Source organism: Sinohyriopsis cumingii, chromosome 14 (genome assembly GCF_028554795.1).
Source record: "Sinohyriopsis cumingii isolate HCF-2022 chromosome 14, ASM2855479v2, whole genome shotgun sequence".
NCBI lineage: Eukaryota > Metazoa > Mollusca > Bivalvia > Unionida > Unionidae > Sinohyriopsis > Sinohyriopsis cumingii.
The window spans coordinates 32576118-32602372 of NC_142974.1; the positions used below are offsets into that span (position 1 = coordinate 32576118).

The 26255-nt window shown below is 35.0% G+C and overlaps 1 protein-coding gene across 5 annotated transcripts in view; it reads left to right on the plus strand.

Moving 5' to 3' along the window:
* The window catches only part of LOC149783531 (extracellular sulfatase Sulf-1-like), a 212231-nt gene that overhangs the window by 62401 nt on the left and 123575 nt on the right, over positions 1–26255 (plus strand). The window lies entirely within an intron of this gene.

A 26255-nucleotide genomic window follows, 5' to 3' on the forward strand; every position in this document is an offset into this window, starting at 1 on the left:
ACACCTTTGAGTTATATTTCAGCTACTTGCTAATAAATAAGATTCCTTAGCTTACATCTCAGCAAAATGTTGAATATGATTGGTTCAGTTTGGTTGTTTGGATGGGGAGGGATTTAGTGTCATTTTCAGCAAGATGGTCTTAAATAGCAAATAGTATATTTGATGGAGGAATAACTTGGGTGGAAAACTGGAACTACCACAGGAAGTTCCTGGCAAGCTTTCTCACATACCCATGTTGGCTGAGCCAAGACTTGAACCCATGTGGACAGAGATGAGATATCAGTAACTTGTAATGCAAGCACCATAGACCACTTGGATACCCAGGGTTGCATTGAAAATGAGGAAATGGTTACCTTATGTACTTGCCTATAGGTCCAACTAGAAACAACATGGAGCTTGCACAAAAATAGATAGTTTTCTAGCGGAGTTGCTGTTGATCATCGTAGTCATTCCAAAATTCAATAAAGTTACAGACCTTGGGAGAGAGCTGAACTTTTACCTTGTAATTAGCAATCTTTAAACCCTTTGCCTCATGCAAGTGTCTTTGGACGCCTCTACTCCATTCGCATGGAAGCGCCTTTTGACACCTCTACTCCATTCACATGCAAGCGCCTTTTGACGCCTGCTGTAAACATCAACCATTTTAAGCCGGTTTTCATAACGCCACATTCGGGGGTAAACCCCCTATTAGATACTACATTCATTTCTGCGAATGACAATTAAGTCAGATCATGTGGTCACTGTTTATGCTCTGGTCAGTATCTGCTATTTAAAGTAACTGGGTTGTAATCTCCACTCTCCAAAATGGAGGTCGCAGATTTCATTCAGTACTTACGAAGTTTTCATGATTAGAATCACAACTATGAAAGCTTCAATAATCTAGGTAAAGGCTCTGATATTGATGCTGGCAGCAATTAGTTTTTATAAATTATGAAATTTAGATGACTTAGTGATGTAGATGTGGGCAAAAAACTTCATGAGAAATGGCAACTACAGTTGGTCACTCGGCCTCACAGACATGACGGTGAACAAGTTCTCTCAAGATTTTAAGGCACATAAAAAATTCTTCGGTGAAAGATAATTACACAGCTATAACAATCGGACTTTACTGTTAAATTTTTCCACACATGATAGATGTGTACCAAAAATGTAAAATGGTTAAAATTGCTGTTAAACGTAACATACACTACATTGGTTAACAGTTAACAGGCAGGCCTATGCGTATGGAGTCGAATAGGTAACAGGTGTTCTATTTATAGCACGCTGCACTTTGTAACTGTGCTCTATGAGGTAAAGGGTTAATGTAAATCTGCAGGAATCTTGGTACATTAGAGTCATAGCTATTGGGATTTTGCAGATTAAGTTAAATTGTCCACAGTGTTACTAAAATCTTGCTTTCTATGGAACACTTGCCAGTTCACTCTTTGCATTAAGTTCAAACATTTTCTTTGTTTTACACATTAACCCCTGGAGTTTTTTGTCGTTTTCATCAGGGATTCAAGTAGGAAACACATTTTGAAAGCCATTTCTGAATAAATCCTAAAACACCAACTTCCTGGTGATCTTCCAATAATGTACTGCCTAGTTATGTTAGAAACATTGTTTTTCAGAAGGGTAAAAGTCATATTTTTAAAAATAATAAATTCTTAACGGACCCCATTATTTTCATATCAAGACCACTCTTTATTCCAAATGCCCCTCTTATCCTACTTTTTGCAGAGGTTCATCTGTTTGCAGTTCATACCAGTCTGCCTCAGATCTGAGACCAAAAAGTCTAAAATCCAAACACAAAGTCGGATTCTGACCACGTGCGAACTTTAGGTAGAAATTTTTTGGGTCCAATGAGGTTTTTCCTTCTGTATTTTGTAGTGCAACTAGAAATTCCAGATTGTATTGGTATCATTGTAGAGCTACATCTGTCAACCTTTCTATAATACCACCCACTTTAGTGTATCATACATGACCTTGACACTACATAGTTCAGCAGTAGGCTACTACCTCCTGCCACTCAAACTCGTCACCAGGGGTTAATGTGTTAAAGCTTCCATGTGTATGATTATTGTACCTGATGTCATATTCTCAGTGTTTTAGAAATTATTATTGTTTTAAATTTTATGAAGTTAATCATAGATCTGACAAGCTCACACCAGCAGTGTCAGAATGCCACAATCACATGTATGCATATGTACATATTAGAAGAGTTAGCTCCCTTTGACTATGTTGAGTGCTCTCATCTTTGCAGGTACACTTTCCCAGTATGGTCACACACAATAAAAGATGTGAAATCTTATTTTTGGCACTGATTTAATCTACTAAATAAAGTGGTAATGAGACCCAGGCATGCATAATAAGTAGTAACAAGACCCCAGGCATGCATAGTGGTAAGTTAAGTGGTAATGAAGCACCAGGCATGCATGATGGTAATTTAAGTGGTAATGAAGCACCAGGCATGCATGATGGTAATTTAAGTGGTAATGAAGCACCAGGCATGCATGATGGTAATTTAAGTTGTAATGAAGCACCACACAATCATGATGGTAATTTAAGTGGTAATGAAGCACCAGGCATGCATGATGGTAATTAAGTGGTAATGAAGCACCAGGCATGCATGATGGTAATTTAAGTGGTAATGAAGCACCACACAATCATGATGGTAATTTAAGTGGTAATGAAGCACCTGGCAATCATGATGGTAATTTAAGTGGTAATGAAGCACCAGGCATGCATGATGGTAATTTAAGTGCTAATGAAGTGCCAGGCATGTATGATGGTAATTTAAGTGCTAATGAAGTGGCAGGCATGCATGATGGTAAGGTAATTGGTAATAAGCTGGCGTGCATGCATTATGGCTGTTTCTATGAAAATCATGACATTTCACACAGGTTTTAGAAATCACTTTCCAACCTTATCATACTATAATGAAAACATGTACATGAATAAAGGTGTTATCTCTGATTTTTTTTAGGACGGGGGAGCTGTTTATTAAGGCGTGTACCATATATACTTGATTGTAAAATGAGTACAAATGCAAACTGCACATACCCAGATCTGGCATTGCATAATGCATCAGCAGATCTGGGTCTGTGCAGTTTGTCATGAGTAATCAGTGGAACAAACAGTAAAGACCTTGATCTGCAGGTGCATTATGCTATGGTACATCAGGATCTTTATTGTCTGCAGTTTGACTAAACTTATATGCGAGCATATATGGTATATTTTGTTGAGTACCAAAGTGCCTAATATTGGATCATATTTGCAATTTTCTTTTCATGGATCATGCTTCATGTTTAATAGAAAATAAAACTTTTATACTAACTAACATCAGGTCGTCCAAAATAGCATTTTCATGGTTGCTATGGAAGTTACTTAGAAAAAGGTATATTATTTCCATGGGGTAATATGATATTACATTGGCAGCATAAAAAAGATGTTGCCAGATTTTGCTTGGAAAAAATACTGCCATGTTCGGTTATCTGACTAGTGCATACCAGAAAAGGCCAGTGTGACATAAAAGTTTGTTTTTGGGTAGGCTCCTAGTCACCTTTACTCTTTACTCATTATTGATTAACATCTTACTTTATGTACTCCACCTTTTTCTGAACAAATTTTCTGTTGAAACTAATGAAAATTTGATTTGTTGTTTAATGTGCATTTTTCACTTTTTGTTTGTTTGGTTTATGTTATGTAGGAAATGTTAAACTGGTAGACATCCACATCTTCCAGCAGAACAAGCTCTTGAATTTTCTATTGTCAAATCTGTTGAAATGAATTGCAACCTGAAAATTTTAATTATCTTTGGTGATTTACACAATCACTAATGCAAAGTTTGTATATACGAATGGTATAGTCTTAAGTTCAGTTAGAAAATAAAGATCAGTCTACAAATGAGATATCACCACTCCGTTGGCCTAATGGTTAGAGTGTCCGCCTCGTAAGCAGGAGGTTGTGGGTTTGAACCCCGACCAAGTCATACAAAAGGCTTATAAAAATGGTACTAACAGCTGCCTTGCTAGGCGCTCAGAGGTTAGTGTTAGTACTGGTCGGCCTGGTGTCAGAATAATGTGACTGGGTGGGACATCATGCTACATGTCTGCGGCTTGATGCCCCAGTGCTAGACATCACTATAAACTACCACATTTAAACAGACATCATAGTGATATGACTAAAAAATTGTTAAAACTATGTTAAAAATCCTAATCACACACACACACACACACACACACACAAATGAGATGTCAAGTTAAAATACATGTGTATAGAAATCAAATGGAAATTAAGATGACATTCAATTTTCGGTTAAGCAGATATCATTGTTAAATAATCCATTATATCATCAAAACACACAAGATGTTTTTGTAATCTAAATTAGTGTCATGGTAGTTAAGGTTGTACAGCATTCTTCTAGAAATCCAAGGGTCACTGGTTCAGCACCTGCCCAGATTGGCTGGCTCATTGTGTCCTTGGTAGACTGACTTACAGGGCTCCCACAATACCGGAAAATCGTGAAAAGGTCAGGAGAAATGATACATTTTTTCCCGATTGTGAAAAGCACTTGAATTTTGTAAATACTGATGAAAGTCAGGGGGAAAACCTGGGAATTTGACACCATTATTTGATGCCTCAAACAATTATGTAATTGAGTCGTAACTACAGTTACGTCTTTTACCTAGTTCTGACCAGAATATTCAGAGGTTGCAGTATGGATCTTGGGTGCTTGCTGTAAACATATTGAGTCAGTCCAAACGCTAAGTGGATTTGATTTGTTTTGCAGACTCTTTTTTTTCACAGACAGCTTAGTATCCGTATTTTTCCTTACACGGAAGGTATGAAAACCAATCTAGCATCACAAGAGGCCAACATATTGGCGGCAAAGTGTAGCCACTTACCAGATGTCTTAGCAAATTAAACGTTAAATTGAGTCATACCTGCATGAAATCGATATAAAATGTTCTCAGAAATTGCGAGTACTAAAATTGTTATGTGTTTAATCTGCTGAAAGACGATATAAAACTATGGCATTGATGAAATTCGACCTTGTGCTCACGATTTGCATTGCTAATCGCACAAGTACACAGATATCACAACCCATATTTTCAAATGTTGTAGATAAAAAATATTAAATGAAAGTCATATACTAATTGCAATAAAAATACAAAAACTAAAGAACACAAAATTCTCTGTTTATTCTGAGAACAACTATAGCATTTTTGTTGTATCACGTGACATGTGCTCTCTGCTTGATGAATTTGACCATAGGGGCTCATTACAAAGAAACTTAGGAGTATCTGTCAGTGAATCGAGGGATGAGGGGTCTAACCTGTAACAATATTGTTATTGTCGGATGCTCCTAATTTTCTTTGTAACGAGCCCCTTTGAATCTGACTGGCCAGATTGCTGTGACAGCAACATGTTTTTGTTGTTCTCGAAATAAACATGTTGAGAATTATATGGTCTTTCTGGTTTTTACCTGACATTCATTATACATGTATATAATTGAATTTTTGTATGATAACTTTAAAAAGGAGTTTGTTCCTTCCTATGTCCTTTGAGATTTGTGAAGTCATGTGACTAGTAATGCAGATGGCAAGTACCGGGTCAGGTTGCATCTGTGCTGTAGTTTTATCTAGTCTGTCAGCAGATTAAGGACAACAATTATAATATATGCAGTTTCTGCGAAAATAAACCATTTTCCTATCAAGTTCATGCAAGTATGAGTTGATATAACATTGTTTAAATTTGCTAGGCCCGCTGGTAAGCAACTACCTTATGATGCTACTGCACGGAGGCAGCAAATTCCAGATTTTTTATATGCAATTTTTCTGATCCAACACACCAACATAAATGACCAAATGTTAAAAATGGGGTGAGAATATTTGGAGGAAACCAGATTAGAAAACGGACTGCTATTTGTTCTAAGCCAAATTTGTTGTCCAAAATGTTGAATCTTTGAGCTGAAATTTGGTGTGAAACTATTATACAGTGATGTAGCTTGAAACATTGGTTTCAGATCTAAAATAGTACACAGGAGAAATTTGAAATTGTTGTCGCTAAGTGTATTATATATTATAAAACGATGTGTCAGCCCCTGAATAAATACAGTTTTGAGGACTGGTTTATTGAATTACAAGATAACAAGTTGATTTTACAGAAAATTCAGTCCTTGTTCATACAACAATTCATTGTTTTGAAGGTCTTTTGTCAAAAATTAAGTCAGTTCTTTTGTAAATGTTTTTTAAATGATGGTTTTCATCCAGATCTTCTTTGTTGAGGTTGTTTGAAAAATCTTGTTTGGGATTTTATTTGCACAGATAAATTCAGGGTTAAACTTTTTTGTTACTAGACAAGATTCTAATACTTTGTGTTTATTGTTTTTTTTAATACTGTGATAGGAATCGTTTACTTTGTATAGCATGCATGTATTTTGCTATAGAATTCTTTAAAATTAAAGGTTTGAAAGGAAACAGTACTGATTTATGTTCATTATGTTGTTTCCACATAGCAACATAATGCAGCTCAGCAAAGTCAGAATTTTTATTCTGCACATTGAAATGACTTTACATGCCAATTTATAGGAATATAGTCAAGCTTTTGTTAGTGTGAGACATTTTGTAGCTCTGTACATGATCATCTTTTCTGACTTCGATGTTTTTGGAGAGTCTTGAAAGAAAAAACATCTTTAGATTTAGAAAATGAATGTTTTATAATATAAAATGTTATTTTATTCCATTCAGTAATGGTTATATGTGAACCTTGAAAAAATTCATTTCATCCTGGAAATTTATCTTTAGAAAAGTGTGGGAACCATGGACTTAGTTCCTGTTTCCTATGCATAATGTAGCCAATAATGTGTTCAGTGTGCCTTTAAATCAACAAACCAGACCTGGTTTAATTTAGTATTCAAAAAAGTATGGTTGTTTTGTTGGGGGATGGGTGACAGAATCTTTGTTGTTGATGCTGAGTTCTCTTTATAACTTTTTTAAATAAACGAATCAAGTAAATTCATTGGAAAGGTGCTTTCAAAAAAAGAAATCAAGAAAGAAAGAATCTTGTATGGAGCCTTCTATAAGCATCCATTTTTTATGTTGCCTGAAATGGCAGGGAAGAATGCACACAGGGAATATCAGATGAATTCTTCCTCATCAGTTAAATTCTTAACATCCTAAAGCACTTTGTCAACAAGACAAATTAGATGAACATCAAAAATGATAAAATCTGTGCACCTGAAAGGACACAATGTGGACAATTTTAGGAGGACATTGAATAAAATATTGCAGTATTTTTGTGATGGTGTGCCCTAGTCACAATACTGCACAGTCCATGATTTATGACAGTGCATTCACAGTCAATATAAATTTTGTCATCGGTACAAGTTATGAATGTTTGTGCGTACTTGAAATAATAGTAAAATAAGGTCTTCAGATCATGTATATATATGTAAAGCAACTTATGTAAAAGAAGAATGCACCTTACATTTTGGAAACATTGGCACCTGAAGTGACTGTGGTCACCATTTTCTTCCTGTATTTGAGAATGTAAAATATGTGCTATGCATATACTCCATAATGGAAAAGAACAAAGAAAGCAGTGTGTTATTAATGATCATTCAATTATTTTCTTGGTCGTGGGACTTTCTGTTTAAAATCTCTAAGCTTTGTAGTATTATTTTCAATTCAATGACAATATCAAAAATTATTTCTTCCAGTTTAAAATTGGGGTAATGTGCAGTATTGTGACTAGGGCACACCATCACAAAAATACTGTAATATTTTATTCAGTGTCCTCCTAAAAATGTCCACATTGTAATCCTTTCAGGTACACAGATTTTATCAATTTTGATGTTCATCTAATTTGTCTTGTTGAGAAAGTGGTTTACACTGGTTTTACTCAGGCAAAGAATGTGTGCAATAGCCCATTTCATACCGAATTTAACCGAGTTGCTCCGTAATTATTCGAATAACCTCCCAAGTTGCTTTATACTCCAGCCAATCAAACGCTGGTGGGTACATATTGTTTAGAAATATTTCAGAAATAAAATTAATTAAATGATTGAAATTTATATGTAAATTATCCACAGACTTTCAAAAACAAATCTGATAAACTCATATGAAATGCATTTTATTATAGTGACGTTTCAGATGCACAGAAATAGTTTGAACAACTTGCTCTTTGATTGCCAGGATTAAATTTTTTTACTTCGACACTGTTTCCTTACTTACATGTACATGTCCAGATGTAAACAGCTCAAAGCTACTCTCTCGTATGGGTTTGAAATCCGCCCTGGTTTCCAGAAAATAAGACAAGATGGTTCCAGTATTAAATTTCGTCAATATCTGTGGCAGCATCGCTGTTGAATATGCATTTTTCAACTCGATAAACGATGTTGAAGTAGTTACAGAAGTTGATGCTGAAGCGTTAGCCATATTTTGCCCACCAACTTTTTACGGTCAGTTGACCACCCACCACGTTGTAAAAATTCCGAGCAAATTACGAAGTTCACCGAAGTCTGCATGAAATGGGCTATACTCCATAGGTCACACATTCATGATGTCATCCAAAATTAGCCACAACAAATTTTACTCTACCAGCTAATTCCCTTAGTGTAGCTGCCATCACCAATCTGATTAAAATCAGATCTCCGCTGTCACAGGTGAAAATCTGACAGTGACCACTTAGGGTCATGTTCTGCTGACCTTTGAATTAGCCAGTGGAAATGCAACTTTCAAAAGTTGCACTCAGATCTTCATCAGTAGGACTATGGAATTCTGATTTTGATCAGATTGCAACCATTACCCCAAGACATCTACAACAATACCAAGAAAGTTTTACTTGCTAGCTAGGTTTTTTTATAGCTGTTTTACATAGGTACTTGATCAGAGTGAGTACCTTTAAACCAAGCCATATAATCAAGTGTACTTTGAAATCAAAATTTCAGAAAGGCTTCATTAACATCTGGAAGATTTGCACTTTTCTATATTCCCCTAATTTTCCCCATTGGTAATCCCAGTTATAAAAATAAGTACATCTCGGGGTGGGGGGGGGGGAGAGAAAATAAAACTGCAGTTTTATTCATGTTAATGTTGGAATGATTGGTGTTATCAATACAGAGCTGTGCCTTGCTTATCATGTGCATGTCACAATCTTAAGAACCTGCAGTTTTATTCATGATTGGGGTTATCAGTACAGAGCTGGGCCTTGCTTATCATGTGCATGTCACAAGATTGCTAGCTCAGCATTGAACCACTCTGGTGGCCTGGTGATTAGAGGGTCTGCCTTGGATGCGGGAGGTTGTGGGTTCAATCCATGGCTGAGTCATACAAAAGACTTACAAAAATGGTACTAACAACTGCCTCACTTGGCGCACAGCATTAAGAGGTTAGTGTGTGTGATGTGATGTGATGTTATTTTGGATTTTAAACATATCTTTAACAATGTTTCATTCATATCGCTATGATGTCTGCATTGTGGCAGTTTATAGTGACCACTAACCTCTTAATGCTGAACACCCAGCGGGGCAGTTGTTAGTACCATCTTTGTGAGTTTTTGGTATGACTTGGACGGGGATTGAACCTACAACCTCCTGCATCCGAGGCGGACGGTCTAACCACTAGGCCACTGGAGCGGTAAGAGGTTAGTTTTAGGACTGGTCGGCCTGGTGTCAGGATAATGTGACTGGGTGGGACATGATGCTACATGTCTGCAGCATCATGCCCCAGTGCTAGACATCAATATAAACTACCACACTGCAGACATCATATGACTGAAAAATTGTTAAAGCTATGTTAAAAATCCAAATCACACACACACACACACACACATAGCTTAGCATTGCAATTTTCACTTATAATGAATTTCAGAGGTAATTTTTATAAAACAAATTAAAAAAACATGCAGTATGATTTTTTAATTCATGATATTTTAAAATATAATAAGTGTACTTTCAGCAGATAGTAATGCATACACTGTAAAAATTAGTTTTCTCATTTTCAGGTGAGGCAAAGTTTGTGTGATTTGTGCTATTTCAAGTTAATGATTAACTCCTCATATCAGATAGGATGATCTCTAATCTGTTCTCCTTTGTTGATTGTCTGATGTCCATCCGTCCATTAGCACAAGTTTGTTATTGGTGCACTTCCTAAATTACTTGAAGGATTTCCATCTTGAAATCATGTTATTGTTAGTTGTTACTGCATGTGAAGTGTCAAACTTGAATTGCACTGAACTTGAAAGTTGAATGCTTTGAGCATTAAAATTTTATTGCATTTAAGCCAGAAAAGTTTTTGTGAAGGGTCACTTCGACCAATCATCTCCCCCATGTCAGTGTAAACGTCAAAAGGGGCAGCATTCCAATTCAGTGACCTTGACCGAGGTATCTTAACACAGTCCTTAGAAGGTAAACATTTGAGCTACCAACCTTTACCGCTTGGTAGGAACCTATGTCCACTTATCATTTCTTTAAAGGGAAATTGTTATGCATGGTTGTTCACTGATTCCGAGCTGTCTAAACCTGAACCTGATGAAAGGAATTATTACTTTAGGAAAAATTAGGGACTGCTGCCTACGATTGGACAGAATAAATTAAGGCATACACTTTAGAGCAATTAGACTTGAATTCTTTAGTCTGAAAATCTCCTGAAAGTGTCAGTGTTATCAGTGACTATGGTGTCATTTACCAGAAGTGAGTGAATTTTGTTTGATCTTTGTGTGTTCATGCAGTGAGTTCATTGAAGACTTTCCAATTGGAGTTTGTGATGCTATTTTTGTGTTCAATCAATGATTGATAATACGTTTTTTTAGCTTTTTTAATCCCACTTGTTATTTTTTCTCTATACTTTATAGTGTGCATGATTTGCAATAGCCTTGAATTAGTCTCGTGTTTTTATAGCATCTGTGATTTCAGTAGTAAACCAATTAGGTTGGATTTAATTCTTTACTTGATGTACCTTCAGTGGTGCATGTTTAGAGACTACATCCATAAATCAGTCCTCACACTCAGAGCTTCCTCTATATGTCATCTGAATTTTGTTTCATATTCCATGGAACTTTATATAGGCCATTGAAAAATTGTTCTTCATTAAATTTTTTGAACGATCTGTAAGTGATAGTTTTATTTGTATTTTACTTATTTCTCTTGCATTTAACGAATCTTGTCAAAAAAGTAGGATAGTGGTCACTGAGACCAACATTCGGTACATTAACACAAGCCACATTGTCTGGTAGGTTGGTATAAATGTGATCAATAAGAGTGCTTGATTTTTCTTTAACCCTTGTGGGCTCATTTACCAGCTGGATTGGGTCTAATGATTCAGTTCCATGCAGTTGTTCCTTCTTTGAGTATTGAGAAGGTCCTTATTTATGTTGACAAGTATTTATGTTTCTTTGTCCCGTGCAAGAACATTTTCCATTTGTTTCAAAAAGTTATCATTCCAAATTGCTTGGGAAGAAGATGGCTTTTAAATGAAACCAACTAGGAATGATTTTGCATTATTTTGAGAAATTTCAACCCAGATACTCTTAATTTCATGGTACTCCAAGTCAAGTCACCTTTCTACATTTACATCTTCCCTGATATATACAAAAAGACCTCCCCCTGCTGTCTCTATCCCTATGTAATGGTTTTTTTTGTAGCCTTGACAGTGAAATAGATTATCGTTGTGGTTAGCATTTAATTTGGTTTCAGTGAGTCCTAAAACATGTATATTATTTTCCTTGGAAGACAACATTAACTTAATCTGGTTTATTATACCTTGTACGTGTAAGTGACCTATGTTAAAACCTTTTGTATTAGTTTCATATCAATTATATGTATGTCATCATGCAATGGAGTACTCACTGAGATTGTCTCCATACTACGTTTATCATTCCGACATCCTTTCTCCATATTTAAATGTTAAAATATATTAGTGTATTCAGTCACATACAGACACTGAAAATCGGTTAACTTTTGTATTTACAATAGTGTCCATTGCATTTACAATAGTGCCCATTGAATTTACAATAGTGTCCATTGCATTTACAATAGTGCCCATTGAATTGTTAGAGTCAAGAGCCTCACAAGGTTCATTTAGATTTGTTGTAATCCAGCATTTAGTGTTCTACTAGTGTGCAAAACATTTTTAGTTACAGCTGGTACAAATTGTTTTAAAATGCAACACATAAGTGTTGCTTTGTAAAGCTAAAATTGCAACATATGAAAACTTGAAGCAGTAATTGATGTTAAAAGACCAGAGGGTAAATAAATCATTTTGTACATATGCTCATTTAATTTTTATCATGTTATATATGGTTTACTATTTATCTGCTTGGAGTACTTTTTTGTACACTTGGATTACACTTTTTCCTCGCCAAGGACCTAATTAAGTGCTTAATTAGTGGCTAAGCTGGCTTTATTTTAAATCTTTGAGAACTTAATGGTACTTTGATGAAAATGTTCAAGCTAATTACTAGAATAGTTGTCTGCAGCTGATTACAGTAATTAGTTTCATCATCACATTAACATCCAGGTGTAGATATGCATTTGTTCCACACACTGTTAACAATGGCTAAATTTTTGCCTTTTGCTAATTGTGGATTGCTCTTTAATCTTTGCTGTGATACATGCAAAAATAAATAATAAAATATGCATATTTCTGTTTTTTTTTTCTCTTTAGTCCATAGTTGTCAAAACTTTTGTTGTTGATGGAGTTGTGTTCAGTCTCATTTCCATGTGCTATCAATGTACAAGTAGTGACATTTAAAGTTCTGTTTTGAGGAATGAATTGTGCAACGATACTAATGTGCTTGGATCTGGCAGTTTTTATGAGCTGTGAGGTTTTGGTTCATTTCTTTTTGTTTGATGGATATTCCTGGTTTGATACATTGAGGGAGGCATGAATTTGTGAGTACTGTGTGTCAGCAGGGCCTTCCATTAGACCTAAAGTTGAAGGGTGATTTGCCAAAGTGTGTGTGTGGGGGGCGGGGTGTGGTGTGTGTGTGTGTGTGTGTGTGTCAATGGCATACATTTTTTTTGTTGTTGTTGGAAGCACAGTGTACAAAGTAAAAGTAGCTATGTAAATCACCTGGCTTCCAACTGATAAGGATTGAATTTTATATTAAAAGTTTGTTATCAATGTATTAACTCTTTTTGACTTCTTAATATGTAGCATCCATTGACATTAAAAAAACCATTACATTACTATTTGTGTTGGACAAAGTTCGCATGAGTCAACATAAATTGCTTGTACTGCCCCCACCCCCATCTGTGTTAACTAAAATTTGTTTTCCTTGCTACCCCATGTACTTGCTGTCAGTGTTTATGGACCCTGTTACTTTCAAATTATTGAGGGAGAGGTGTTATGTTGTAGGAGTGGAAGGGTTTGCAAATTTAGAATCCCTGTATTTGGTGTACATTAAATTTCAATAGGGCAGGCTAAGAATTACCATATATACTCGCTTATAAGATGAGCCCAACTGCAAACTACAAAGACCCAGATCAGTCATTGCATAATGCGCCAGCAGATCTTGGTCATTGCATTTGTTAGGAGTAATCTGTATAATAAATAGTATACACGCTCATCTGCTGGCACAATATGTTATGGCAGATCAGGATCTTTGTTCTTTGCAGTTTGACTCGACTATAAGAGAGTACATATGGATGGCATATGGGACATAAAACATCATGGCCTAATACCTAAAAATAGCCTGTGTTGGCAGTCTTAAACTCTATGGACAAACTTACTAACATGGCTGCTATATTTCATTATGTAGATTAGTTGGTGATGTTCCTGAGGTGAAATTATCTTACAGCCTAATAAAATGTTACTCTGTTATACAGCTGAAAAATAAAGGTGGTTACAATGTCATCTTTCTGTGATGGGAAAATGAAGTAAATTTATAGTTATTTCAGTAGTTTAGGCTGCTTTTGTGTAATACATATAAAATAAAAGACGCTGTGTATACATTTATAGTATAACTGTCAGACAGTCAGAACAGGTTTTTGTCTGGCTAATAAATGGTTAACTGTGGACTTTGGATGGGTACACCAGCATTTATTATAATATTTTCTCTAATGTCTTGGTAAAATTCATAGTTTTTGTGGGGCCCCGAGTGGCCAAGTGGTCTGAAGCGCTCTCCGTTATGGATCATTGCCATCTCACCTCTGTCTGCGTGGGTTCGAGTCTAGGATTCAGCTAACATGGGTATGTGAGAAAACTTGCCAGTAGCTTCTTGGGGGGACGGTGGTTCTTCCCGGGGTTTTCCCAGGTTCTTCTTCCACCATTAATACTGGCCACCATGCATAGCCTATTGTGTGCTGAAATATGGCGTTAAACCCCACAACAACAACAACATAGTTTCATCATGAACTAATAGCAGATTATTTCTGGAACAGAAGTTACAAAAAACCTCAGAAGCAATGTTAACTTAATATCTACCTGCCTCAATATTAAGTTCATGGCTAGAATATCTAAATGTAGAAAGTCAGAAGAATGTTAAAAGGTAAGCCTCTGCATATGTATTTTTTGTCAACATTCCGTAATGACTTGTATTTATAATACACAAATTTTGTTGAGTGACTTACCTTTCATGCCAATTTTGACACAAAATCTTTTTGTCAGAAAAAGTTAATGCATAGAAAGTTTTAAATCACATATTTTTTTGTTTGATAAATATTCAGATAATTTTAAGGAATTTCTCCACAATTGTTGTATCAATTTAATTACAAATCCACAATGGTTGTATCAGTTTAATTACAAATCCACAATGGCTGTATCAATTTAATTACAAATCCACAGTGGCTGTATCAATTTAATTACAAATCCACAATGGTTGTATCAATTTAATTACAAATACACAATAGTAGTATCAATTTATTTACAAATCCACAATGGTTGTATCAATTTAATTACAAATATGTGCCGCCAGATTTTTCTTTTTTCTTTCCACCAAATAATTAATATTGAGATCACCATTAATAATCTAATGCAAGGGTCTGCAACCTATGTCACACTAAGAGGTTTTGTATGGCACGCGATTCCAAAAATCTCAATTTTAACAGTGTTACTCTCTTACCTATGGCACATGCTAGTTTTTTTTGTAATTAATCTGGAAAAAAGTGGCACACTTTGTAAAATTGGTTGCCTACCCCTGATCTAATGCAGTTAGTTTACAATTTCACTAGTCCGTCTTCTTAAAATGAATGTGCAATGAAGCAGACACACGTATATGCTTATAAGTTGGCAAGTGAAAGAGTACAATTAAGAATAAAAGAATAAACAATTGAATGTTCTGACAATAACTAGGAGAATTACAAAATATATGAATTTATGCATGAATGAGAATTAAAAACCGATCATAAAGGACGATACAGTTTTACACAACAGACATTTTAAGTTTGCTAAAACCTGGAATGGAAATACATTATGCAAATTACTGCAGTTAACAGATGTCACAATTGAATGGGAATTTTATTTACTGTTGTTATTAGACTGAGCAATATAACGAGTCTAAGAATGAGTATTGTTACCTGCTACATCCATTTGCAGTTAATGAGACTAAACATAGATACTACCTTTTCGTAGCAAATTAAGTTTTGACTTGAAATTGCGACCTCTGGACTGGAGTCTCATAATCAGTTAAATGTCCATCATGTGAAAAATCCTTCTGTTCAAGAGCAGAAGTTACTGAAAAAGCACAGAGGGGGGAAATGCATCTGAAGGAGCAGGAGAAAGATGTGTAATTATTTCTCCTTAGTGTATATTGGTGGACTCAGAAAGATTCTGAAAACATGGAGCTAATTTGATACACAAGCTATCTAACCCCATCCGCTCAATATCGATAAGTCCCAAAGACCATGCTCTTTTGAGTGCTCAATCATCTATAATGCAATAATTGTGGAAAACAGCTACTTTGGAGAGACCACTTGAAATGTTGAAACGAGTCAAAGAACACTATACACTAACAGAGAATCCCTGACAGCAATTGGTGAACATTGCAAAGAATGAGGGCATACTTTTTGGAGGGATAACATCAGAGTTCTTGGTAGAGAGAATAATACCCTCAGGTGAAAAATAAGGGAAGCTATTGAAATCATGGAGGGGGAGCCTAAAGTGTTGAAGCATGATTTTGGATTGGAACTTTCACCCATGTACAGAAGGATTTTTTCACATGATCAGCATTCATGTGACTTCAGTCCAAAAGTCATTCCTCTGAAGAAGACCACGTGCAAAGGTCAGACCATCTGTAGTCTTTTGCTACAGAAAGGTATCTTTGTTTAGTCTCATTAAATTAAGCATGTGTCAATTGTTTATGATAAATCACTAATCTCCCCAAATTAGAGGACTTAAAGACTATTTTTAAAAAAGTCTTTATTTGTTTTATCTACTAAAGCTGGTTAATATTTTATCTTTAGTGTTATTTTGTACACATTGGTATTGATATAAGCAGAGCAATATGCTTCACAGATTATGCAAGATAATTAATTAATGCATCATACTATGTACACTCCAATTTGTTCAGCTTTGGTCAGCATCATGACAGATCCTCACAAATCCATCCCTGTTTCTTATTTCTGAACATTTACTCAAATGTGTCATTTGAACGACATTTTCTCTTTCATGTACATTGCAAAGTCGTTATATATCTATAATTTCAAACGATTAGCTTGAGGTTTTACGCAGGGTCCCCGAGTGGCTGAGTGGTCTAAAGTGCTCTTCATTATGGATCACTGCCATCTCACCTCTTTCTGCATGGGTTCGAGTCTCGGATTCAGCCAGTGTGGGTATGTGAGAAAGCTTGACAGTAGCTTCTCAAGGGTCGGTGGTTCTTTCTGGGGTTTTCCCGGGTTCTTCCTCCACCATTAATACTGGCCACCATCTATAGCCTATCATGTGCTGAAAAATGGTGTTAAACCCTACAACAACAACAACAACAACAACAATGGTTTTATATTGCCATTTATTTTCATCACAGATAACGAAGAAGTGCAGTGTATTGATTATTTTGGATATTTTGTTGCTGGTGCATGTAAATATGCAGCTTTTTTTCAGTTGTCCTTAATACAACTTTGGGAAAAACAATTATTTATCTTATAAGAAACTGCCAATGTTTGATTTTGGGACATTTTATGGTCGGTCAAAAAGGATATATTGGGCATGTCTGAGAATATTGGAGGATCTGAGATACACAATTTTCTCTTCAGAATCCCCACCCCTTAGTTAATGAATCCCCCATAAAAATCAGAAAGTGTACAGTCGTTTTGCTCATGTGTAACAAAAGCTATGAACATCAATTATTAATAGCCAGTGCCCTTGGCAAGGTCTACAATTGTGAGGTTGCTGTTTTCTGTATTTGCCAGTATCGTCTAATCATTACATGAAGTTCTGAAGCATACATCACAGTTACATTAATTGCCATAACACTCAATCACTGCTGCTTCCCCGATAATAAAGATAAACAACTACGTTTCAGAATTATTTAAAGTTATTTATCACTCATGTTTGTTTTTACATACCTAATTTATAGATAGGGGTCTATTCATAATGTCCTCATTAAAAAATATTTTTTTTAAAAACTGCCCCATATAAATTAAAAATCCTTCCTTTATGAAAATATCAGCGCTAGTATGTGAAAATCGCTGAGTGTGACATGTATTAAACAGTTAATGAAAGCAATTTTCAAAATATTTTATCACAGTTATGTAGCAAGTACATATTTATTATATTTAAGAGTTCCAAAACATTCTAATAGAAAAAATTACAAAGTTGTGTACGCATGTATGTATGTATGTGTGTGTATATATATATATATATATATATATATATATATATATATATATATATTCCTTCCAACTGATATATATTGACAAACCACCTGACTGTCAACAAAAATGCAAAGTCCTGGGCTTGTGGTCTGTTGCTACTACTATATTATAATATATATACATGTGTGTATATATATATATATATATATATATATATATATATATATATATATATATATATATATATATATATATATATATATATACAGTAAGAGAGTGAATGAGTTCATAATACTTATTAAGATATAATTATATAATTTATACAGGCACATACTTGAGAACACAGTTAGCACAAGCATTAAATGAGTACAGACTCTAGTTTATCCAGTTTATATGGTTCATTTGGAAAAACCCTTGGATCTTTAGTGCAGGTCCTGCAGTGCATGGCATAGGATAATGATGAGTGTTATGATAAGACTGCAACATCAAGGCCTGCACAGAGAATTCAGCTCCATCAAAGTAATGAAAGCATGCTGAAGTTATGTTCAACATGTTTATCTCTGTCTAGAATCTTAGGATTTAATCCTTAATACCTATTTGTTTTAATTTTGCAATAATCTTTCTCATCCAGCGTAACAGGCAACTAGAGATCAATGTCACACCCATACTGAATTGCAGTTTTTTTCTATACAGTTTATGTTTGCATTTGGACTGTGTCAAGCTATACATCAGAGGTTCAAGTTTACAATTCTGGCAAAATAAGTTGACTTTTTATAGGATTTACCTGATACACCGTCCTGAACCATTCCAGATTTTGTTTATAGTTAGATTTTTACTGGAAATTCTGCATTCAAAATTGTATTGTCAAAATTCCAGAAAATCAAACTTTCATGAGATAAAATTGTGAACAGGACTTTTTCATGTGGACATAAATAACAGTGAAACCAGACCTGATTTCTGCAGTCACCTGGTCACAACAGTTGTTCGAATTTTTTTATAAAGGTATATTACCTGAATCAGTGTTTAAACGTTTTATATTCAACTGTTCTTCTTAATCCAATGAAATTCAAAGGAGTCAACATGACGGCTTTGAAAGCAAGGTGGTTTTTAATCCAACATGAGGTATATTGTGCTGATGATATCCCTTACAGTTTAGTAATCAGTGTCCTCTGGCCTTTCCCACCTCTTCTGATATTTTGACATTTAAGTCGGGGTTTATGGTCCAAGTCAAATTGCATATCGAAAAATTGGAATTCACCACCACTGTGCACTGGTGGTATAGGGTAGCCACTTACCAATGGGCCTAGCAAACTTAAAAGATGTTAATTAAGTCATAACTGCGTGAAATTGGTAGGAAAATGATGTAATTTCTGACAAATTGCAAGTATTCTGATCAGTATGTCTTTAATCTGCTTACACACTAAAGAAAACTACAGCCTTGATGTAATTTGACCTATTACCTTATACATTGCTAGTCACAAGAATAAACAACCCTTGGAACCTACATGAGCAAATAATTATGTAATATCAATAATAAACCCCTTTCCAATGCTGTTATACAAAAATTTAAAATATTAAATGAAAGTCACATATTGTTTGTAACATTTTTTTAAAGGACACATAATTCTCAACATATTTATTTCAAGTGCAACAACCAGAACCTGTCACTGCTGCAGCAACTTGGAGAAAGTCAGAACCATCAAGAATGGCATGCATGTCAATGATGGTTTTGTTATATTACTTGACTACCGCATTGACTAAGTGTTCTCTGCCTGATGAATCTCTTTTGGTGGTGGCGAACTCCTGTTGTCTGATACGAACTCCTGTTGCCTGATATGAACTCCTGTTGTCTGATATGAATTCTTGTTGTCTGATATGAACTCTTGCTGTCTGATATGAACTGCTGTTGCCTGATATGAACTCTCGCTGTCTGATACGAACTATTGTTTAATATGAACTCCTGTTGTCTGATATGAACTCTTGTTTTCTGATATGAACTCCTGTTGTCTGATACGAACTCCTACTGTCTGATACGAACTCTTGTTGTCTGATATGAACTCCTGTTGTCTGATATGAATTCCTGCTGTCTGATACAAACTCTTGTTATCTGATATGAACTCTTGCTGTCTGATACAAACTCTTGTTGTCTGAAACGAACTGTTGTCTGATATGAACTCCTGCTGTCAGATACGAACTCTTGTCTGATATGAACTCCTGTTGTCTGAACTCCTGCTGTCTGATACGAACTCTTGTTGTCTGAAATGAACTCCTGTTTGATATGAACTCCTGCTGTCTGATATGAACTCTTGTTGTCTAATATGAACTCCTGCTGTCTGATATGAACTCTTGCTGTCTGATACGAACTCTTGTCTGATATGAACTCCTGTTGCCTGATATGAACTCTTGCTGTCTGATACAAACTCTTGTTGTCTGATGAACTCCTGCTGTCTGATATGAACTCCTGTTTTCTGATGTGAACTCCTGCTGTCTGATATGAACTCCTGCTGTCTGATACGAACTCCTGCTGTCTGATATGAACTCCTGTTGCCTGATATGAACTCTTGCTGTCTGATACAAACTCTTGTTGTCTGATATGAACTCCTGTTTTCTGATATGAACTCCTGCTGTCTGATATGAACTCCTGCTGTCTGATATGAACTCTTGTTGTCTGATACAAACTCCTGTTGTCTGATATGAACTCCTGCTGTCTGTTATAAGCTCTTGTTGTCTGATATGAACTCCTGTTGTCTGATAGGAACTCCTGCTGTCTGATACGAACTCTGTTGCCTGATATGAACTCCTGTTGTCTGATAGGAACTCTTGTTGTCTGATTTGAAATCCTGCTGTCTGATATGAACTCCTGTTGCCTGATATGAACTCTTGCTGTCTGATATGAACTCTTGCTGTCTGATTCTCATTTGGTGGGAAGGGTCAGGGTAAAGTTAGATTAACATCTTAAATGCACTAACAATAGTGCTAGGATATTTCTATTCATTGACTATTCATCAAAGGTTATAAACAAAAGCCGATTGCCTTTTGATTTCTGTGAGTTTGAGCCGCAGCTTTAATTCCATCAGTTGTTTAATGTGTGGACACATGTTTTCATGCCTAACAAAACATCAGTCACATGTTTCACAATTACAAGTTAGCTGTTATTTACAATTTTATTTTGGAGCTGTTTTTGCTGATATTATGTAATAAAAGTGTTTTGTTTGTGTGTGTGGGAGAGAGAGAGAGAGAGAGAGAGAGAGAGAGAGAGAGGTACATGTATAAATAAATGCATGCACACAGTTAACTTTTCTTGATTGTTGCTAATAGCTAAACTAAATACATACATCTCAGTGGCATACTACTGCTAATAGATGTGAAATAATGCTAATTATAATATTACTGCTAATGATGCTAATGCTGTTTGGTTCATATTACATAAATTTGTCTTGAACCAAGTTTAGGAGCTTTACCTGCCCTCAGAGGTCACCTGTCCACAAAGGCCATTTTTGTCTTTTTCCATGAGTGGCTGCCATAGACATTTTTGACTGTAGATAGAAAGGTACTTGTACACAAATGAGAAACTGATTCATAGAATATAGTTTATAAGTGGAAATAGAACATGATCAAACAAGAAACTAGTCTATTAGACTGTAAATATGAATGTAGAATATTCACTTAATAAGTAAAAATTATGACTTTGAACAGGGACCAGGCAGCAATACATTGATACATAGATTCTAAGACAGGACCATAGGGAGACATTGTACCTTATCAGTACCTAGTACCATAGGGAAAAGAACATCATGGACAGAATTAGTGAAAATATGACTTTCAGGGTTCTAACTGACACCAACAAATTGGCACAGGAAGTTGGGAAAAGAGAGATGAATAAGGATTATTATTAAAATTACATGCTGTGTTTGTATTCAAGCTGTATTCCTTCACATAAATGGCAAATTGAGAATATGGCAGGTCATAAATTTGTGGATATGGCATTGAAAAATACTAAAGAAATTTGGCTAAAGGTATATCTACATGGAATGGATGCCCTGATATATGAGAACATCATTTGTTCTGAAAATTTGGTGTAGGTATGATTAATACTATTTAAATCAGCAGAACAGGTGTTGTCCAAACAACTAAACTAGTTGAAATGCAATATGTTTATGGCCTTTGTGGGGAAGACAGTATATATATAGTTATGATGCATTAGGGTCTGTACCCAGAAAAAGTGAAACTAATTGGTGTCTGAGGGTGTGCAAGTTGTTTCAATGCTTGGATGACTTGGAATTTTATTTTAAAGTCAAAGTAGCAGTAATTATGATATCACTTGCACAGCAAGAGACAGGATCTTCTAATTTAGAATTTGTATGGTTTGATTGAGTGTTCAGTTGTGAAAAGAAATGAATGGTATGCTGGCATATGGTTGAGTCATATGATGTACTGCATACAGTGGTAACCTTTAAAAGTATATCTCAACAATTACAACATGTCTTCTTCATTTTTTATATTAATCCCACAAAAAATATTTGTATTATTAATTTCAAAGAGAAAAGTTCAGAGTGCACATGGGTGTCATTATTATACTTGGAGTCTGATGTCGGTGGTAACTGGTAACATCAGAACCAACCAGCATTGATTATTGAATAAGCCATAATTGTACTGCCTCCAAATGAAGTGAAAGGGTTTGTAAACCTACATTTCTTAAACAAAAGGGTACCTGTGAATGTGGGACTTGTGGAGGATATTGCTTTAATTATTTATCTGTTATGTCTAGTAATTATCGCTTGTCACATTTGTCACCATTAAAAGTTCACTGTTGTATCTGATAACAACACTTTAGAAGAAGACCGCTGTAAGAAAATGTGTGGTTCAATGCAAATTAAATTAGTTAATGAATGTTTAGGAATGAATTAACATGAAGATAAATTATTTCTGCAAGTCAAATGTTTCAATGGATTATTTGTTATAAAATAAAGATCAATAAAAGAGTCACTGTTTTGAGGGAGGGAAATATTTGAACTTTTCAATAGTAAATAGACTATTTATTTTTGTTTGTTTTTGTTTAATTCATTGAAATCATCTTTTAAAGACTTTTTTTACTGTTTCACTTGAAATCTAACAAAAGTTATGAGCAACTGATTTTTTTGTATATTTTTAAGGCTTTCATATTTGGTTGTCCCACTGAGATTCTATTCATTTTCACCTGAAATGCAGGTAGGAAGGAAATGCATTTTTTGGGCTTACTTGTGAATGAATCTAAATTTGTCTTATTGAGATTTTCATTTAGCCACATGCTTTGGTGTATAAAAGATGTTTTTGATTCATGTGCATATGTGCAGAAGGTGAAAATTGGACAGTTCATCTCCTGGTTTGGACCAGTTTGCTTAAGATGCTAACTTTGGTTCTGAAACTGGTAACTTTTAGTGTCTAAAATGTGGGTCTCAAAATGTATGTTTCTTCAGCTTTAAATTTTAATGTGATAAGAAAGTCTACCTTATATTTAGTATAATTGTAGAAAAACATCATTCTCTTTGTCTTTAATGCCACTTACTTTGGTGTATCATAAATGATGTCAGAGAGCTGAAAGGTAGGTGCAACATCATGATTCATGAATATGGCACATGGGTATAATGAGTTAATTGATGCTTTAAAGGATAAATTACATATATTTTCAATCAGTGAACATTTCACTTTTTTAGCGGTGATTTAATAAATTTTGGGCGGTTTTAATGTTAATATTTGTTCTGAGGTCTCCGCATTTTACAGAACACAAGCCCTGATGTAGCAAACTACAAAGATGACAAAATGTACTTGCTCTATATGTTGCTTGTCACTGATATTGGTGGTCCATACTGGAACCAACTAGGTCTAGTTATGTACATATTGCCTGTATGTAACTGATATTAGTAGTCATTGGTGGACAAACTACATGTAAGTCTCATTATGAACATGTTGCCTGTCACTATTATTGGTAGTCATTGTATGTCTGAGTTATGTACATGTTTCCTATGACTAAAATTGGTAGTCAGAGCTGTGACCATGTCTAATTACCTACATGTTTCCTATCACTGATATTAGCAGTCAATGCTCTATGTCTAATTATGTACATATTTTCCTATCACTGATATTGGTAGTCATTGCTGTGACTATGTCAAATTATGTACATATTTCCTATCACTGATATTGGTAGTCATTGCTGTGACTATTCTAATTATGTACATATTTCTCATCACTGAGATTGGTAGACATTGCTGTGACTTCTAATTATGTACATGTTTCTCATCACTGTTATTGGTAGTCATTGATGTGACTATGTCCAATTATGTACATATTCCCTATCACTGATATTGGTAGTCATTGCTGTGACTTCTAATTATGTACATGTTTCTCATCATTGTTATTGGTAGTCATTGATGTGACTGTCCAATTATGTACATATTCCCTATCACTGATATTGGTAGTCATTGCTGTGACTATTCTAATTATGTACATATTTCTCATCACTGATATTTGTAATCATTGCTGTGACTATTCTAATTATATACTTGTTTCCTATCACTGATATTGGTAGTCAGTGCTGTGACTTTGTTTCTCATCACTGTTATTGGTAGTCATTGTTGTGACTAGGTCTAATTATGTACATGTTTCTCATCACTAATATTGGTTGTCATTGCTGTGACTAGGTCTAATTATGTACATGTTTCTCATCACTGATATTGGTAGTCGTTGCTGTGACTATGTCTAATTATGTACATTTTTCCTATCACTGATATTGGTTGTCATTGCTGTGGCTGTCTAATTAGGTACATGTTTCCTATTACTAATATTGGTTGTCAGTGCTGTGACTGTTCTAATTATGTACTTGTTTCCTGGCAGCAATCTTGCTAGTCAATGCTGGGACTAACTAGATCTAGTTATGTTAGTCCCAGGCAAGAGATAAGCAAGATAAAGACTGCAGTAGGTCATCCGAATGAAATTGAAAATGAAAATGATAATTAAAAATTCAATCATTTTTGGAGAAACTTATCATTAGCAGAAAATGTTTAATATTAAATATGAAAGTTTGTATCCAAATCCATAAATTTCAGTAACAAAATAATATATATACTGGCAAGCAAAAGTATATTTCCTTAAGTTATTCCTAAGTAGATATAATAAGAATCAAGACAATGGTTAGACATGGAATTATTTTCTTGATGTGTGACATTGTTTCATTCAGATGGAGAGCATGTTTAAAAGTATTTTCATTACTCTAAACTTTTAGAATGAGAGAACAAATTTATGGCATTAGCTGTATGAAACTCATCGATGTAAAAGAAACAACACATGGTGGCTAAATGTCTATGCCAGGATTCTAAGTTTACACATTGAATTACTATGAACATACAAAATGAAAGATAATTTAAAAAATAATATAAGAAGAACATGGATTAGAATGTAAATTTTTCAGAGTTCTTTGAGCATGGCTAACGAATGATTAATTGTGCCATTGGAGGAAGGAATTGTTAATTTTTTTAAAAGATTTGATGAGATTAAGTCATTCATACCAGTTTTAATTGTGACTGGAAATTATTCTATGGGAACAAAGGTCAAGATGGAGTGTGACTCAGAATGGGTCATATGCATATTAATCAATCTTTGTACATCTGTACAGAGCTTATTCTAAGTACACTAACTTCTGTAGCGGACACAGCCTTTAGTTGACTTAAGCCCAGTGGTAGGTATGCCATTATTTGACTAACCCAGAGCCTTAATTATCGTAATTATGGATTAAATCAAACTTCGAATGTGGGTAAATCATGACGTTATCTGAAAAGAGTATAGTGATCTTTAATCAATAACAGGAAATTCAAGGTCAAAGATTTTTGTACTTCTCATCACTAACTCGGACATATAAAAAAGGTTTACTTATTCAAAATTTGGTATATTTGTTTGCTTTCTGAAGAGGTAAAATGATGTTTTCATGCATCTTTAAAAGCTTTCGTTTTCACTTTGTTGCTATAAAAGAATTTGATGCCACTTATTCATAAGACTTGGCATATATGGATACACCTGTAAAATTGCCATTTCAATATACCCATAGATTCTTAAGAGAAGTTATTCAGAATGCTGTTTACTTGATAAAAGTTGCATTTAATCTTCATTGGTCATGTGCAGTAATAAGTCTTAAGCCATTTTATTCTCTATGTGTGTCAGTATTTATTGCTTCTTGTTGTGGGGTATAATGCCATTTTTCAGCACACGATAGGCTATGCATGGTAGCCAGTATTAATGTTGGAGGAAGAACCCGGGAAAACCCCCGAGAAGAACCACCAACCCATGAGAATCTACTGGCAAGCTTTCTCACATGCCCACATTGGTCGAATCCTAGACTCAAACCCACACAGACAGAGGTGAGATGGCAGTGATCTGTAACAGTGCTTTAGACCACTCTGGGCCACTTACATTGCTTGTAGATTTGGATCTAAAAATGGCAAAGCTGCATATTAGTGATTTGTGTCCAGAAAAGTGAATAGTAGATGAACAG